Here is an 8791-nt window from a genome sequence, read left to right on the forward strand (position 1 = left end):
CTGCTGCGCCACTGACAACCCCCCCACTTTTTGCAAATAAAAAGAGGGCCCTGCCCTTTACGAAGGGACTTGTGAGTTTGGGTGAATGCTAGAGCCTGGTTCGAATCGTTGCTGGCTTCTGCACTTTCAAAGGACATCAGCCATTGGGACTTCGTCCCATTAGCCTTTGGGGCATATTTGTACATAACGTTGCCAACCTCCAGATGGTTGTATAACAAAAAATGGCTATACAGTGGGTGTGATTTACTGTTAGGGTTGCCAGCCTCCAGTGGCAAGGCCTGAGTGGCTTCCAGCCGCCGGGCCCGCTGATCTGCTTCCCCCCAGCTCCGCCACTGATCCCCCCCCCACTCCTGTGACGAGACTTGATGGGGCTGAGAGAACTCTGACACAAACTGCTCTTTTTCAAGGACAGCTGTGCCAGAGCTTGTGACTGACCCAAGGTCACATCAGCAGGTGCAAGTGGAGGAGTGGGGAATCAAACCCGGTTCTCCCAAATTAGAGTCCGCACACTTCCAGCCGCCACCCGCCCCCAAGTTCCCAGAGTGTTCCCTGCGCATGCTTATCCCCCCGTATACTTTTTTCAACTTTTTACATTTTTCTGCACACCTGGAGACTACTCCAAGTGTGCAGAAAAATCTTCCTGCCTCCCAGGTGCCCCCGATATGCGGATTTAGATATACGCATGGAAGGGGCAACTTGGCTATTAGATATATAGATATATATGTTAAGTGCCATTTATGATTCTAACCACATAAGCAGAAAGCAACCATGGACATATATTCAGATATTAACACTGGTTCATTGCTTACATGCATGCTGGGAAAATAAAATCCTGACATGCGGCTATTCTGCTGGGGCTTGTGGCCTTGTCTGCCCAGCCTAACTGCGCATGTTTCTGGTGTTGGTTAGCCCAGCTAAATGGAGAATAATAGCACCCTGTAACCATATCAGTAATATAGAGACTATTAGAGCTTCATAGTTTAAGAAGAAGAGTCTATTGTTTAGCTAAAAGAAGAAAAAACTTTGCTTGGGAAGACCCAACCCACAGATCTTAGCCCAATTAGAAGTTTATGACGAAGTATAATAGTATGCTTTGCTTGTTTATGTCATATTGAGTATAAAATGCTATGTCACCCATTGTAACTTTGAGAGAGTGGTGGGTATTCGAAGGTCCCAGAAAGCCTGGTTTATCTGTATTCTTCCCTTTATTAATTAATAAAAATGTTTAGTGTTTCTTCTCTACAGGACTGTTTTGTGTGTTTTCTTAAATTGGGTTGGGAAACACAACCAGAGACACAGGTCGGTGTCTTTCTCCATTAAAGTCCCTGCCCTCCTCAGATGCCATCCCCCCCCCCCCCAGTTTCCAGGTATTTCCCAACCCGGAGCTGGCAACCCTATGGCTTCACTAATGGAGGTCATTTTACAGCGTGTCAAACTGCCTTATTACCACAACCACCACTTTTCTCTTTTTTTGCTGAATCCAGTCTTGGGTATTGAACTAAAAAGCTATCTAGCTTGCTTGTGCTTTTGTATCTCGGGATGCCAGAAACACGACACACACCCTTTTATTTTCACTGTGAGCACAGTAACCCTCAAAGTGTGGTCGCTGAGCTTGTGGCAGATGATTTGTATGTGGGGAGCTCCTGTATAGGTTTTCTAGAAATTAAAAGCTGGGAGAAGGCTGGTGTTAACAAATTTCCTTTGTTCGCCACCCGGCCATGATAATATGCCCTGGGCCCTTTAAAAAACAAGTTCCCTGGGAAGTGCATTCCTTAGCAATGAAGCAGCTGCATTGCTGTTGGCACGTATGTGGTTTCTGCTGACGAGAGGCAGAGCGAGAAAGACGCAGTGGAAAATTCCACTCTGGTGTGAGCTTGAACAGGGCTGGCTAGGTCGGGCAGTGCAGCTGTAACGTACTGGCTTGCCTCCTAAGGGGGGAGGGGAGAAGGCAGGGCGTAGGGAAGACAGCTGCCCTGTTTGGGGTGGTGGTTGCATGTCCAAACTGGTTTAGCACACAGCGATGTACTTTGCAGGGCCAGTGGTGGAAGAGCAAAGGTAAACTACGTGTACCTAAGAGCCTCTCCCACACACGCCCTTTTTGCTTTGGATAACTGCATTCCAGACTACTTCACTTGCAAGTTTTTTAAAAATGTGGATTAGAATCCCATAAGTGGCCGAGACGCTGAACTGCAGGCTGGAAGGTCCGTAGTTCAGCAGTTCGAGACCCAAGTGCCGCAAGAAGGAGTGAGCTCCCGTCTCTGGTCCCAGCTCCTGCCAACCTAGCAGTTCAAAAGCAAGAAATTGCAAGTAGATAAATAGGTACCACTTCAGTGAGAAGGTAACAGCGTTCCATGCGCCTTGGCATCTAGTCATGCTGGCCACATGACCACGGAAATGTCTTCGGACAGCGCTGGCTCTTTGGCTTGGAAACGGAGATGAGCACCGCAACCCTAGAGTCGGATTCGACTGGCTTTGAAACAAGGGAAACCTTTACCTTTACACATTTTAGATATAAGTAGACATGGCAAGAATAAGGAAGAACCCCCATTTAATCAGTGGTTGAACGTAAGTGCATTGAGCCAGAGGAAAAACTCCAAAAGCTTTGTGGAAGTTCTTTCGTTAGGAATTGGATGAACTGAAACCCAGCCTGCATCACAGGACTTGTACACTTTAACCATTTATCTACTCCATTTCTGCCTTTCTTACTGAGACTCAAGGGGGATTACAAAATACATAAAACAATTCAGACAGCACAAGCCTAATTTGGTTTGGTCCTGCTAATGGGTATTACACGATTCTGTGCTTTGGGAACTCAATCACTCTGGCGGACTTGCAAGGGCCTCACTGAAGGGGGGCCCAGCCCCTTTAAAGCAGGGGTGCCTGAAGAAACTTCTAGAAATCAATTACTGAGGTAACATTTGCTGGTTTCCAATTCTCTCCCCACAGTAGGAGCTGAATAGCAAACAGGCTATGGTCAAATGAGGCAGAGGGAAAGGGAGCGGATCTTGTTCCCTCTCAAAGGACATTTCACAGGGATTTTCCCCCTTCTTTTTTTTGGGGGGGGGGGAGCAGTGTAACAGGAGAGAGTCTCTTTCTTCTCCTCTCTTCCCAAATTCTTCTCCTCCCCATTGGTGGTGGAGGAAAGTGTGTCAAGTTGCAGCTAACTTAATGGTGACTCCATCGGGTTTTCAAGGCAAGGAAGGTTCAGAGGTGCTCTGCCACTGCCTTCCTCCACATCCTTGGTGGTCCCCCTTCCAAATACTAGCCAGGGCTGACCTTACTTAGCTTCTGAGATCTGATGAGATCAGGCTAGCCTGGGCTATCCAGGTCAGGGCACCCCCGTTTTCAAAAACATTGGGGGTGGAATCCCTGAATGGTTTTGTCCCCCACTAGGGAAGGTTTTCGAGAAATTGCAAGTAGATAAATAGGTACCACTTTGGTGGGAAGGTAACAGCATTCCGTGAGCTTCAGCATCTAGTCATGCCGGCCACATGACCACGGAAATGTCTTTGGACAGCGCTGGCTCTTCGGCTTGGAAACGGAGATGAGCACCGCATCCCTAGAGTCGGATTCCACTGGCTTTCGAGCAAGGGAAACCTTTACCTAGGGAAAGTTTACAGGTACCTGTATTCTTTCTCCAGCAGCGATGCAACACCCGTGCCCTAGCAGGCAGCAGAAATGGACTCAAAACCAAACCCAAAACAGAGGTCCTCTGTGGATTGGGAGATTGGGGGGGGGGGCGTTAAGTTTCTAAGAGGGAACATGGCAACACCTGCAAGTCACGCTCTAGAGAGGTGAAAAAAGCCCTAGCCCTAAAAACCAAAAGGAGCAGGAGCCTGGAGCCCTTCCCTCCTTTCTAGAAAGTATCTTGAGCAGAGTGATTGGAAGGGGGGGGGGGTTTAGAGACAAATAATGCCTGCAGCTCAGTCAAAGTGGAACATAAGAGGTGGGGGAGAGCTGTTGGATGTTTTTCAGACACCTCCCCTTCTAAGGAATAGCCATTCTCCAAAACAAGTCAAGCACGTACACACCCACTCATAGCTCAGCGTTTTGGCTCCATAGACGCTCTCTGCAGAAATCCCTCCGCTCTGCCTTTCCCCACCCCCGCTTCTCCCCGGCCTGCTGAGTACAAAATAAGATTTTGAAGAGAAATTAATGAACCTTTCCTCTCCCACACGGACTCCACACACAAAAATCAAATGCGATTTATGCTGCTCCGGGGCTGCTGCAACTCTTGCAGAACAAGGAAAGGAAGAAATCCCCCCCCCATGCGCCCTCACCAGTTTCTGCGGCACCAGCACCACATGAACCCACCCACCCCCAAGCAAATTCTCCAGGGCAAACGATTAGTGTCAAGTTATAAATGAAGCACGTTTTTATTCTAGCTTCAGGAAGCCGCAACAGTGTCACTCCATTTTGCGTGTGGGAAATGGGAAACGCCCGGAACTGGCCGATAACACCTTGGAGGCATTGCTAAGGCTTCTTCACTAGCTAAATACTTCCAGTATCTTCATGGTTCCTATTCTTCCCCAACAGTTTCATACCTGGCGTGCTGGTATGTTATAGTGGCTACCGTGCTGAGTTAAGAGCTGAGAACTCGAGCTCCAAGTCCTATTCTGTCATGCAATTCGCCAGACACCCTTGGGCCAGTCACTCTTAGCCTAACCTGCCTACCTCACAAAGTTGGTGTGAGGATTTAAAAAATCTGGAAAGGAGAACCATGTACAGGGACGCAAAAAAAAACCCCCCGCGGCTGTTGCAGCGGCGGTCGACAGTGGCGGCGGCCATAACTTTTTAAAGAGCCCCTAACGAGAGCTGGGGAAGCCAGAATGACCTCTCTCATCTGGGGGACCCAGAGTGACATAAGAGAACATAAGAGACGCCGATGTTGGATCAGGCCAAAGGCCCATCCAGACCAACACTCTGTGTCACACAGAGGCCAGAAATACCAGGTGCCATCAGGAGGTCCACCAGTGGACATCACACGCGAGAGGTGGAATTTGCCCCTACGAGTCCAAGTCCACCACCCCGGGGCCCAGGGAGGCGGGGAAACGTTTCACCCCCACCCCCTGTGACCGTTGCCCCCGCTGCTGACAGCGGCGGCGGCCATAACTTTTTAAAGAGTCCCTAACGAGACCTGAGGGAGCATTGCCGCGTGAACATCATACGTGAGAGGTGGAATTTGCCTCTACAAGTCCAAGGCCACCACCCTGGGGCTCAGGGAGGCAGGGAAACGTTTTGCCCCCACCCCCGCAGCTGTTGCACCTGCCGCCAACAGTGGCGGCGACCATAACTTTTTAAAGAGCCCCTAACGAGAGCTGGGGGAGCCAAATGACCTCTCGTGTGTGATGTCTGATCAGCGTTGTCGCTCTGACATCACACGTGAGAGGTGGAATTTGCCCCTACGAGTCGAAGGCCACCACCCTGGTGCTCAGGGAAGCTGGGAAATGTTTCACCCCCACCCCCCACGGCCGTTGCATCTGCTGCCGAGGTGGAATATGCCCCTACAAGTCCAAGGCCACCACCCCGAGGCTCAGGGAAGTGGGGAAACGTTTCGCCCCCACCCCCCGCGGCCGTTACACCTGCCGCCGAAAGCAGCAGTGGCCATAACTTTTTAAAGAGCCCCTAACCCTAACGAGAGCTGGGGGAGCCGGAATGACCTCTGGGCAATCCTGGATTCTCTGTTAGCAATTATGTCCCTATGAGCAATCATGGATTCTCTATTGGCAATTATGTATTCCATTATCCCCTATGGGCAAGCGTCCTCTCCATTATTTCTTATGGGCAGTCATGGATTCTCTTTCTCTATTGGCATTATGGATTCTCTGTTGGCAATTATGTAGTGCACTATCTGGGCAATTCTACTCTCCAATTCTACTCTCCCCTCCTCTGGGCAATTCTACTCTCCATTATTCTCTATGGGCGCTCATGTATTCCCTATGGGCAATCCCTGTCCTTAGTTTTAGTGTCCCCCATGTACACCCCACCCTGCCTTCCTTAGAGGAAGGGTGGGATTTTAAAAAATGCAGTCGATACAAACTGTACTAGTTGTGAAAACAATCGTTTGTAAGGGGAGGGGAGAACAGGGTTGTTGTTTTTTTTGAACTTTTCTTTGACTTTGAAATGGACTTTTTGTCCCCCTCCCCCACTGCCTAGCTGCGGAGGTGTCGTGCGGTTTGGCCTTCTGTTGGGAGGCGGTGCGACTTTTTGTGGGCTATATAAAGGGAAAGCGTTCAGCAAAGCTGACATTGCAGGCGAGAGGGGGGGGTGGAGGCTGTTATGGCAACGAGCGCGTGCGGTCCCTCGTGCCTTGGAAGCGTCACTGACCGTGAAATGAGGAGGGGGCAGGAAGAGGGAGGTGGGGATGGGTGGGAGGCAAAGGTAAGTGCGTGGGTGGGCTAAAAGGAAGGTAATCTTCAGGTTAGTAGGGCTCTTTTTAGAATGTGAAATGAGGAGGGGTTTGTTCGTAGCCTGGGGAGGGCCTGTGGGGTCTGTGTGCAAAATCTTGTTGCAGTTTTTTTCCCCCCAGGTGGCAGCGGGAGTATCCTTGTTTCATCCCCCCCTCCCCAGGATGACTTCTCTTCTGAGTCCAGTTCTCTGGATTGAAAGGCAACACCCGCGAGCTCCCTTCTGCCAACTAGATCCAAATTCTGTCTCACAACACTGATTACTGCGACAGATGGGTAAGGGGGGAGACTAAACCAGCCATATAATCCCAACCCAGCTGTTTGTCTTTAATATAGTTGGGCAGCGGCTGTCCTGTTCCCTAGGGTGGGAAGGGGTGGGGGAACGATGACCCGGCAATTTCTAGATTCTTTTTCCAGATAAATTTCCCTCATAAGCATAAAAGCAAACAAAGCCTTCTTGGAGTGTGATCTGGCAAGACCTTTAAAGAAACTGAAACCTCTTGGCCAGTAGAAGACCATCAGAGAATCTGATGGGAAAAAGAGGCGAGTGAATGGAGCACATACCCCAGCCTGTAAGCCACCACCATAGAGAGATGTCCAGGGGCCTTTGGAAGTTTCCACAGCCTTTTCAGAAGAAAGCCTGCGTTCACATCTTGATGCTCTTAGAAGCGCTCAGATGAATCGCACACACATGCGCACAGAGCTGTTTTCCTTAATCTTCACACCCTTTCCCAGGCAATCCAAAAAGCATATCATCGAGGTGGCCTGCTAAACGACAGAGCTGCTGGGTGGGTTTCCCTTTTAATAGTCAAACCCACCTCTTTTTGTGGGGCGTGGGGATCACTCACTGATGTAGGTATCTTGATCTGCAATCTGGAAATTATTTTGGAAAGACGACTTTGTATAAGCCTTTAAAACTGCCACACACACAAAACTAAATCCAATAGACATTCCTTTAAAAAAGAAATTAGAAGAGCTTTTGCTGGACGATGTCTTTTCTTCTATAGACTTCAGTGGTTGTGCCGGACTCGCTGAGATTGGCTGAAACGCTAAGTAGAAAGAACTTCCGGACGATGTCACTTATGTCTTGCTGAGGGTTATTTCTGGTTGGCTGCTGACATCTCAGGGCTAAGTGTTAAACTGTATTTGCAAATGGTGGTACATGCAGTGCTCTGAAATGCTACTGTATAGAACCTATCTGCCATGTCGTTATGGATGGGAAAGAAGGTAACTAAAAGAGCGATCCTAAACAGGTCTACTCAAAACCTTACTCAGGTCTATTTAATGAAGCTTACTCCCAGGAAAGTGTTTTAGGATTGCATGATAAATTATACATTGTAAGGGAAGTAAAATGAGGGAAGGAACCTTTTCCCCCAGAAAATTTCAAGAAGCCCACTGCTTGCTAGCTTGGGGTTGCCAACCTTCAGGTGAGAAGAAGAAGAGGAGGAGACTGGATTTATACCCCGCCCTTCACTACCCAAAGGAGTCTCAGAGCGGCTTACAAACTCCTTTCCCTCTCCCTCCCCACAACAGACACCCTGTGAGGTAGGTGGGGCCGAGAGAGCTCTTGACAGAAACTGCTCTTTTTCGAGAACAGCTCTTATCAGAACTAGGGCTTGCCCAAGGTCATCCAGCCAGGTGCATGTGGAGGAGTGGGGAATCAAACCCGGTTCTCCCAGATTAGAGTCCATGCACTTAACCACTGCACCAAACTGGCTCTCTGGAGATCTTTTGGAAATTACAACTGATCTTCAGACTACATAAATGTCATTCATTTATTTAAAACATTCCACTTCTCCTGAAGAAAATGGCTGCTTTGGAAGCCAGTTTGGTGCATGGCATTATACCCTACTGAGATCCCTCCCCTCCTTACCCCACTCTCCCAGGTGTGTCTGAATCCAGGGTTGGCAACCTTATCCTAGCTGGGCTGACAGGCACTTGAATTTGGTCTTTTTGTTTTTTGCTCTGAGTTTACCCTGAAGCTTGCAGGAGAGTTACGAGTTTTCTGTGTGCAAAACAGTCAGTGTTTCTCTGCTATTAAGGAAGGTTCCTAGTATCTAAAGGGACAGGCAAATGTTCTGTCTTCACCAAAAAAAGGACATTGTCAAAGCCGTGCTTTAAAAGCACTTACCATTCCAGATAAACCATCAAACCATAATTATTGGCTGTTTTGTCCTTCCCCAAAGAAGGCAGATAAGCCTGCCCTTCCATTCCTCTTTGATTTTTATCATATTTGATAGTTGATCAGAATTTTAGAATCAGATTTGAACACATTAAAATGAATAAAGTAGTGCCGTATTATAAATGATTGTACTTTAATAATACCTCAAAAACACAAAAATACTGGGTTCCATAGTTTTTGAATGCATTTCTAATTGACAGTG

The 8791-nt window shown here is 48.4% G+C and overlaps 1 long non-coding RNA gene across 1 annotated transcript; it reads left to right on the forward strand.

The window, feature by feature from the left end:
- The first annotated feature begins 6262 nt into the window (after positions 1 to 6262).
- On the forward strand, positions 6263 to 6930 carry LOC107121080. The gene is made up of 2 exons (XR_001482847.1): positions 6263 to 6683; positions 6825 to 6930. It is a non-coding gene; the product is annotated as an uncharacterized LOC107121080 (long non-coding RNA).
- Positions 6931 to 8791: the final 1861 nt, after the last annotated feature.

Source organism: Gekko japonicus, unplaced genomic scaffold (genome assembly GCF_001447785.1).
Source record: "Gekko japonicus isolate JY-2015 unplaced genomic scaffold, Gekko_japonicus_V1.1 scaffold313, whole genome shotgun sequence".
Taxonomy (NCBI): Eukaryota; Metazoa; Chordata; class Lepidosauria; order Squamata; family Gekkonidae; genus Gekko; species Gekko japonicus.